Genomic DNA, 9,860 nt, shown 5'->3' with positions numbered 1-9,860 from the left:
TGAACATTTCATGCTGTTTCTAAATTTTCCACAGTTCTTATTAATAGTATTGGACAAATTTGTACATAGTGATTTTTCTCATTTAAAAATATTTTACATTAGGGTTTATTCCTAAAATAAGTATCACAGAGCCAAAGAAAAAATGAAAAAAAAAGTAATTTACATTTTTTTATAGTTGTTTCTAAAATACTTTCATAAACTGTGTTTAATTCTTACTTTATTTACACTATCCTCTTCATTATCTGCTGGAGGATCCCGTTAAAGGATGAGGAAATGCTGTGAAAATGGTGCACTTTGTTTCCACATATGCATAAATGTTTCATCTTAGATAATTAAAAATACAGTTTTTTATTCATTTACCTTTGAAAAGATATGCCTTATGAAATATATTTAATTGCGTCTATTTCTCTTGTCCTTGGCAAATTTAAAACTGCAAATTTCTTGTTCTGTTAGTCATGCACTGTCTTGTAAGCAGGAATGATGGATGCTGTTGGAAGATGGTAGAAGACGGCATGAGAATGCATGGAGCAGAGATATAAAGGACTGGGAAGGTCGCTCCTGCTATGGATGGGTGAGCCGCTGCTCTTTGGCAATGGTAGGTCAGGAACTAAGGGCATTTAATAGCAACACCATTTATGACTTTGTATGAATAAGCATACATTAACACACATAGTAAATGTCCAGTAAATGTTTGTTGACTGAGTGAACTTGTAGGAATAAATAGCAAGTGATGGATTTTATGTGTTTGTGGTAGTCGGTGCATATACACTTACATGCATGGTGCATTACCTGTCTCTCTAGCAAATTATTCCTGTTCTTCATATTAAATTTTTATTTACAGAACTTGAAAGTAAGTATTTCCTTTACTTGAAAGATCTTTGTGTGTTGAACACCTATATGAATTGAGTTTTTCTTTTTTTTTTTTTTAACTAAAACTACTGAAGTTGTGGGTTTCTCTGGTGGCTCAATTGGTAAAGAATCTGCTTGCAATGCAGGAGACCTGGGTTCAATCCCTGGTTTGGGAAGATCCCCTGGAGAAGGAGATGGTGACTCACTTTAGTATTCTTGCCTGGAGACTATCATGGACAGAGGAGCCTGAGGTCTGGCAGGTTACAGTCCGTGGGGTTGCAAAGAGTCGGACACAACTGAGCAACTAACACACACACACACACACACACACACACACTGAAGCAATGAATATGCAGAATATGTATATTAAGTTATATGTGGAGCAGAATTTTGAAAAATAAAATAATCAATTAACATATACACAAATTATCTTTAAAGTAAAATGATCCATAACATGCACATTTTTAGAGACATTTAAATAGTTTCATGCTTATTCTGGAGAGTGTTCAGAAACTCTTTTTTTTTATTAATTAGTTTATTTATTTTAGTTCAGGTTCGATGCACGACACAGAAACTCTTAAACTGGAGTGCAGCTTCCCTTCCAATTTCTCACACAGTAGAGAGATTATAGATCAACAGAGCTGGAGGACAAGGGCATCAGAACTTCTGTTGAGTTTATGCTTCGGTGAAGCAAGCATATCTTTACTTTTTTGGAGAATGACAATTTAATACCAAACGTTTACTCATCACCTGATCGGTTTCAGGCACTGCGGACATTATTCCATGCACTGTAGTGGGACAGTGAGGAAACACAGCTGAGTAGTTGATGTGTTCTGATAGGTACCAGAGAGGATGTTTCACCAAGGACTTCTATCTATTTCCCTAAACTCCCTGATTTCTTGATCATGTTTTTTCTTTCCAAAGTTAGAAGTCGAGATATCAAACTGAAATTCCATCACGGAAAAGGGAATAACTCTTATGTGTGTACAGGAGTTCTTAGCCTATAAAATGCATCTGAGAATTACGATTTGTAATCTCATGGACACAGTGAAGGGCCTGAAGAACTGAGATGATGCAGCAAAGTCCAATCGGGTCAGAACAAGAAGGAGAATTCAGACCTCAAGTAGACAGTCCAGAGTTTTTTTCAGTAAATTACACATCAAATTTGCCCTACAGATGGTTTACAGGTGACTGGTGCTAGGTATCTGAAGAGATGGAAAGCTTTATGGAGGAAATAAGAAAAAATTGAAACAAGTACTGGGACAAAGTGTCAAGGGCATACTCCACAGTTACAGTGATTGCACTATTTTGTTGTAAAAGTCAGAACACAATTCTTTGGTGATTAACGAGTATGATTCTTTGTTCCTTTGTAGGTAAGTCAGGCCCCAGGAAGCCGTTCCTTGCTGAATGGATGTCCTCAGCCCTCCCAACAATGTGACTGCATTTGTTCTCCTGGGACTCACACAGAATCCACACTTGCAGAAAATACTCTTCATTGTCTTTCTGTTCATTTTTTTTATTCACTGTTCTGTCCAATCTGCTCATTGTCATCACCGTCTCCCTCAGCCCTACACTTTCTGCTCCCATGTACTTCTTTCTCACTTACTTGGCTTTATTAGATGCCTCCTTCACCTCAGTCATCATGCCTAAATTGATCATTGACCTGCTGTTCCAGAGGAGAACCATCTCCTGGGGAGGATGCCTGACTCAGATCTTTTTGGAGCACTTCCTGGCAGCATCAGAGATCATTGTCCTCATGGCCATGGCCTATGACCGCTACGTGGCCATCTGCAAGCCTCTGCGCTACACGACCGTCATGCGCCAGGGGCTCTGCCCGCTCCTGGTGGTGGTGGCCTGGATCGGGGGATCCTGCATGCCTCAGTGCAGATTCTTTTCACCATGGACTTGACCTTCTGTGGTCCCAACGTCATTGCCCACTTCAGGTGTGATTTCTTCTCGCTGTTGGAACTTGCCTGCAGCGACACCTACAGGCTGGGAATGGTGGTGGCAGCCAACAGTGGGGGCATGTGTTCGCTTATTTTTGTCATCCTGGTCACCTCCTACAGAGCTATCTTGAACTCCTTGAAATCCCATGGCTCTGAAGGACGGCAGAAAGCCCTCTCTACATGTGGCGCCCACTTTACAGTAGTGGTGCTCTTTTTTGGTCCTTGTATATTCACCTACACACGTCCTGTGGCCACTTACCCTGTGGACAAGTGGGTGGCTATGTTCTTTGCAATCCTCACACCCATGTTAAACCCTATTATTTACACAGTGAGAAACACAGAGGTGAAAAATGCTATGAGGAGTCTGATGAAGAAGAGAGTAACTTAGGCTGTTCATGATACCAAGAAAGTGATGATTTATATACATATGTATGAAGGATTATACATGCTGCAAATTGTGAAAGTAAATTAGCAAATTTTGCAGATTATTGACAAAAATGGCCTAGAAAATAGACATTTTGACAACTTTTTAAAATACTTTGCAAGACTTGTATATTCATACTCAGTTTCAGACTAGCCAATGGGAAGAATATCAACAATAAGCCCCTAGCTTATTTATTGTAGAGTATATTCTTCCAGTGTGTTATTATTAATTTTTAAAGATTATTCAGATAAGTTACTTGGATGAAATTGATTTTTTCATATGACCTTCATGTCAGAAACCTTGTTTTTGCATAGCCTGTGGTCCAGCCAGTAAGGAACAGATATACTTAGATACATGCATGGCCGGGAAAGTTGGGGAAGTTTAAGAATCAGGGTTGAATTTTCTATTAATTTTCCAAAATCAGCAAGAGGAAACACCTAGAAAAAGAGATAATGATAACTCACAAACTATTTCTTTTTTTGGCGCAAAAATTAAGCCAGAAACTTTGAAATTATTCTTTATTTGCTCTTATTTTATAAAGTATCTTCATGACTCATAGCTTTTCTTGAACATGAAAGAAATGTTTCTTTTTATGTCTCAAGACTTGAGGAGCCATTTGAAACTAGAAGGGTAAGCATCTTTTATTAAATTTCAATAGAAAATCGTATGGGTAGATCCCAAAGCTCTAGATCTATACATCTGATACATATATTTACATTAATTGAACCTTTTATTAATATTATCTGTCAAGCATCTTTGTTTCAGCTGATTTTGTCATGTACAAAGCTGGTGGTTCCATTATCATTAACCCCATTTTGTTGCTGTTGTTTAGTTGTTAAATCATGTCCAGCTCTTTTGCAACCCCATGGACTGCAGCCCACCAGGCTTCTCTGTCCGTGGGATTTCCCAGGCAAGAATACTGGAGTGGGTAGCCATTCCCTTCTCCAAGGGATCTTCCTGACCCAGAGATTGAACCTGCGTCTCCTGCCTTGACAAGCCAAATCTTTACCACTGAGCCACCTGGAAGCCCTATTCCGCCCATTTTACAGAAGCAAATTGAAGCCAAGAGAGGTTTACTAATTTACTTGTCTCACCTCACATGCCCTTTCTCCATTAGTATATCAGGAGCTATTACACTGGGATGTATCATCCTTTCAAAAGTGTCAGCTACAAGCTTCCAGTCCAGGTCTTTAAAACCCAGTCTTACTGCTTTCAAATGAGACAGGGTTGCCTGTGGTGTGTGTAGGTGTATCAGTTCGGTTCAGTTCAGTCGCTCAGTTGTGTCTGCCTGTATGACCCCATGGATTGCAGCACACCAGGTGTATAGATAAATCTATCTGCAGTCTTAATGATCCACTTTGTCCTTTAAGAAGATGGTGTCAAATACAAAAATAAACTCAAAATGGATTAAAGATCTAAACGTAAGACCAGAAACTATAAAACTCCTAGAGGAGAACATAGGCAAAACACTCTCTGACATAAATCACAGCAGGATCTTCTACCACCCACCTCTGAGAGTAATGGAAATAAAAGCAAAAATAAACAAATGGGACCTAATTAAACTTAAAAGCTTTTGCACAACAAAGGAAACTATAAGCAAGGTGAAAAGCCTTCAAAATGGGAGAAAATAATAGCAAATGAAGCAACAGACAAATAATTAATCTCAAAAATATATACAAGCAGCTCCTGTAGCTTAATTCCAGAAAAAATAAACAACCCAATCAAAAAATGGGCCAAAGAACTAAGCAGACATTTCTCCAAAGAAGACATACAAATGGCTAACAAACACATGAAAAGATGCTCAACATCACTCATTATCAGAGAAATGCAAATCAAAACCACAATGAGGTACCATTTCATGCCAGTCAGAATGGCTGCTATCCAAAAGTCTACAAGCAATAAATTCTGGAGAGGGTGTGGAGAAAAGGGAACCCTCTTACACTGTTGGTGGGAATGTAAACTAGTACAGCCACTATGGAGAACAGTGTGGAGATTCCTTAAAAAACTGGAAATAGAACTGCCATACAACCCAGCAATCCCATTGCTGGGCATGCACACCAAGGAAACCAGATCTGAAAGAGACACATGCACCCCAATGTTCATCACAGCACTGTTTATAATTGCCAGGACATGGAAGCAACCTAGATGTCCATCATCAGATGAATGGGTAAGAAAGCAGTGGTACATATACACGATGGACTATTACTCAGCCATTATAAAGAATGCATTTGAATCAGTTCTAATGAAGTGGATGAAACTGGAGCCTATTATACAGAGTGAAGTTAGACAGAAAGAAAAACACCAATACAGTATACTAACACATATATATGGAATTTAGAAAGATGGTAATGATGACCCTATATGCGAGACAGTAAAAGAGACACAGATGTATAGAACAGTCTTTTGGACCCTGTGGGAAAAGGCGAGGATGGGATGATCTGAGAGAATAGCATTGAAACATGTATATTATCATATATGAAACAGATCACCAGTCCAGGTTCAATACATGAGACTGGTGCTCAGGGCTGGTGCACTGGGATGACCCAGAGGGATGGGATGGGGAGGGAGGTGGGAGGGGATTCAGGATGGGGAACACATGTACACCCATGGCTGATTCATGTCAAAGTATGGCAAAAGCCACTACAATATTGTAAAGTAATTAGCCTCCAATTCAAATAAATAAATTAATTTTAAAAATAATATAAAAAATGAAGATGGTGTCAAATATGTTGCAGACTTGTCTCACATGTAGCAGTGTATTTCAGCAGTTAAAGCTTATTCGTTTCATGAAAGTTCAAGTTATGCCACTTCACTATTACAAAAGACAAACATTACTATGGCAAAGTTTACTTGCAATGGAAAGGAATCTGAAAAAATGTATATATATATATATATATATATATATATATATATATAAAACTGAATCACTTTGTTCAGCAATTGAATCTAACACAATGTTGCAAATTAACTGTTCTTCTATTAGAAAATGGAAAAAATATTTTTAATAGCTCTATAATATTAATATGATTTTTTTTAAGTAAAATGAAAAATCCCCTTTGGATTAAAAAAAATTTAGTGAAAATAGGTACTAATGTCGGCCTTCATAAAAGCCACGTGGCTACAGTGAACTTTCAGCAAATGGGGATACCCATAGTGCTAATCTGTGCCCGTGGTCACAAGTGAAGCTTGTCTTTGAGGTATTCTTCCCTTACTTATTTATTTTTTTGGATGGTGGGGCTTTCTTCTCTTCATCTCTCTGCTGAACTCCATTTCCTAAACTATTTGCATGTTTTGGGATAATCTTGTGTGAAGTAAAACCATCTGATGGTCTCTTTTCTGCAACTATGTTTCCCTTCAGGGGTTTTATGAAAAGAGGGATGTAATTGGATCTAGAAATAAAATTGTTTTCATATTTCACAGGAAGTGACACATGGGTAAAAGAGATGTTTAGAAGAAAGTAGAGCAACTCAGTCACTGAGGAAACTGATACGTGGTTTGGGCATGAGGTAGAACCTTGAAGAGCTAAATAGGTGCTGCTTCTGTTGGAATGCTTCCATTATTAATACTGTAGTGTTAGCATTTATTATTGAAAAAAAGGGTTTCATAGTGTTAACATGTATTGCTGATAAAAAAAGGACTTTGGGAAAATCTGACTTCTTTAATTAATGGAAAAAGTAATGTTCAGTGAATACAATGTGCCAGAGAGTTATGGGAGCTCCATATACACCGTTGAATAATACAAACAAAGGCTGTGTTTATGTGGAAGTAAAATTCCAGTGGGGGAATAGATGGATAATAAGCAAGTAAACAAATAAATGAAAAGTAGAATTTTGTTAGTAATGGTGAAAATTAGAAAAAAGGCATTTTATATGAGTGTGATACAGGAGAGAAGAATTAGATACATATTTGTGTAGTTGTGTAAATCCCACCTAGGATTTCACTTTGATAGAAATATATTCACATGCTATTACTTTTTTTAAAGTAGATTATTTAAAAACATGTGTTTGAAATGGGGATAATATCTTTTGTCAATGAGAAAAAAGTAGTTTCTTAGGAGATGATCATTTCTTACTATATATATATATGTATATATATATAAAATGCATAGATGTACATAAAGCACATGAATAGATAGTATATTTATGGTATGATTATTTTAGAGGGGAAGGTTATTAAGGGAATATAATATCTACAAAAGCAAAAAAGCACCTTTTAAGGCAATAGTGGAAAAAAAAGATTGAAGAATACTGCCTTAACTCATATCTAGAACAGTAGGTAAGACCATGGAGTAAATTTAGAATGATAATGAAGTTCATCCAAGAACAGAGCGTGGCCCACCACCTGTAAGGATCGGATGCAGGAAAACCGAGAGACTCTTCATTCTCAGGGGACTTCCCAGAGTGTGCTCAACTGTATTAATAAGCAGGTTGTAATCAACAAACTACATTGTAAACTGATATTTTATCCATTTGGATTTAGGAGAAGAAAGAAGGCTATAATCCCTAACGTTTCTAAATCAAAAACAAGAAATTTGAGAGTACTAATTGCTATGCAGTGAGAAAGAATTTAGTCCTTATTTTTCTGAATGAGGAACGTTTTAGAATCCTTTATAATGGAAACGATTCTGTAGTTCGATGTGACACAGTTGTAATAATCATCTTGAAAGAGTTAGAGAGCCCCAGATTAGGTGATAGAAAACTTCATCCCCGAAAAATTGGAAAGGAGGCTGGTGTGGGGCTGCTGCTGGCTACCTGGTGGGTGGGTCCCAGGTCAGGTGTGGACTCAAGGTGTTCTGAGGTAGCGGGTCTAAGGGCAGATGGGTGGGGCTCTGTCTTTGCTCTGTTAGCTACTTGCCCTGGGGCTTCTCAACATTGGTGCCACCTGGCTGGTGAGTGATGTTTGCACCCACCACAGAATTGCTAGAGGGAGGGTTTCAATATGATGCTTGCCAGCATCATGTCACTATCACAGGATAGCTACCCAAAACAGTTGCGACCAGTGTCTATGTCCCCAAAGTGAGGCTCAATTTTCTCTTATATTTCTGGGATGCTCTGTTCATTATGAGCAATTCGATCTGACTCAAGCTCTTTTCAGATTTCTATTTCATACTGGACTGGATGTGACTTTTAAGGCTGAAGTCACTGTTTTCCAAAGCCCCCTGGCTCTCTGAAAAGGAATCCCCACTGGCTTACAAAGTCGTATATTTTAGGGGAGATCACTTCCCAGTGTAGGAGTACTGGGCTAAATAGTACTCTGTGGGGTTCAGAACAATATCCTCCTTTGGGAAAATGTCTGCAACTGGATTATCACCCTCGATTTATTGCCAACGTGAGGTGTGGGACTGGACTCTGCCCTGTATCACTCCCTGCTCTCTGTCCTGTCACGGTTCCTACTCTGTGTATTTTATTTTATTTTTTATTTTTTTACTCTATGTATTTTAATAACAGGGGATCTGCTAGTCAGGTTATTCCCATCGGCAGTGGCTCCTAGAGAGTCATAATTTTGGTCTTTCCTTAAGAGGGCATGATTTCAGGATCTTTCTGCTCTGCCAATCATGACTGCTTCACCATGTATGTATGTCTGTATGCCAGGGATAGCCTTAACTTTATTGTATGTTTTAAAAATAAGAAGTATGATTGTTCTTTCTACTTGGAATCACTTGAGATTTCATATGAATTTTAGGATGGCTTTTTCTATTTCTGCAAAATTTTTTTGAGGCTTTCGTAGAAATAACATTGAATTTGTAGATCACTTTAGGTCATCTTGGTATCTTAATTTTTGTTGTTCAGTTGTTAAGTCTTGTCTGATTCTGCAAACCCATGGACTGAAGCATGCCAGGCTCTTCTGTCAATTACTGTCTCCCGGAGTTTGCTCAAACTTATGTCCATTGAGTCAGTGATTTTACCTAACCATCTCATCCTCAGTCACCACCTGCTCCTCCTGCCCTCAATCTTTCCCGGCATCAGGGTCTTTTCTGATGACTTGGCTCTTTGCATCAGTTGGCCAAAGTATTGGAGGTTCAGCTTCAGCATCAGTCCTTCCAATGAATATTCAGGATTGATTCCCTTTAGGATTGACTGGTTTAATTTCCTTGCAGTCCAAGGGACTCTCAAGAGTCATCTGCAACACCACAGTTCAAAAGCATCAGTTCTTCGGTGCACAGCCTTCTTTACGGTCCATCTTTCACAACTGTACATGACTACTGGAAAAAACATAGCTTTGACTGTTATGCCCAATGTCCGAATCCCCGAGCGGGAATAGAGAAGGCCTCCAAGACAATGCATCTCGCAGAAAGGGAAGTTTATTACTGACTCGAGCCAGGACTCTGCTGCAACCAGCACAGTGATGCGGGTCAGAGAGCCCGGAGCCCAAGCTGTTACACAAATTTATAGGGTGAGAAGAGGATTGGTTACACGTTTGCAAAGCAATTTCATTGGTCAAAACTTCCGCGCGTGCGGGACTTTCCTGGGGGTTTCCGCCCCGTTCCTAATTTCCTAATTGGCAAACATCGGTCAGTATTAAGTGAAAGCTAATTGGTCCTAACTGGCCAACAGCGGTCAGTGTTAAGTGAAAGCTAATTGGTTGTATCCAGGTGGCCTGATAATCTTACCAAGTAGGAAGGCCTACTCTGACCTCACATT

At 38.8% G+C, this 9,860-nt stretch overlaps 1 pseudogene; it reads left to right on the top strand.

The window, feature by feature from the left end:
- The first annotated feature begins 2,256 nt into the window (after window positions 1-2,256).
- On the top strand, window positions 2,257-3,183 carry LOC133055815 (olfactory receptor 4C3D-like; annotated as a pseudogene).
- Window positions 3,184-9,860: the final 6,677 nt, after the last annotated feature.

The sequence above is a fragment of the Dama dama genome, chromosome 1 (assembly GCF_033118175.1).
Source record: "Dama dama isolate Ldn47 chromosome 1, ASM3311817v1, whole genome shotgun sequence".
NCBI lineage: Eukaryota > Metazoa > Chordata > Mammalia > Artiodactyla > Cervidae > Dama > Dama dama.
This window is presented reverse-complemented; position numbering and strand designations above follow the sequence as displayed.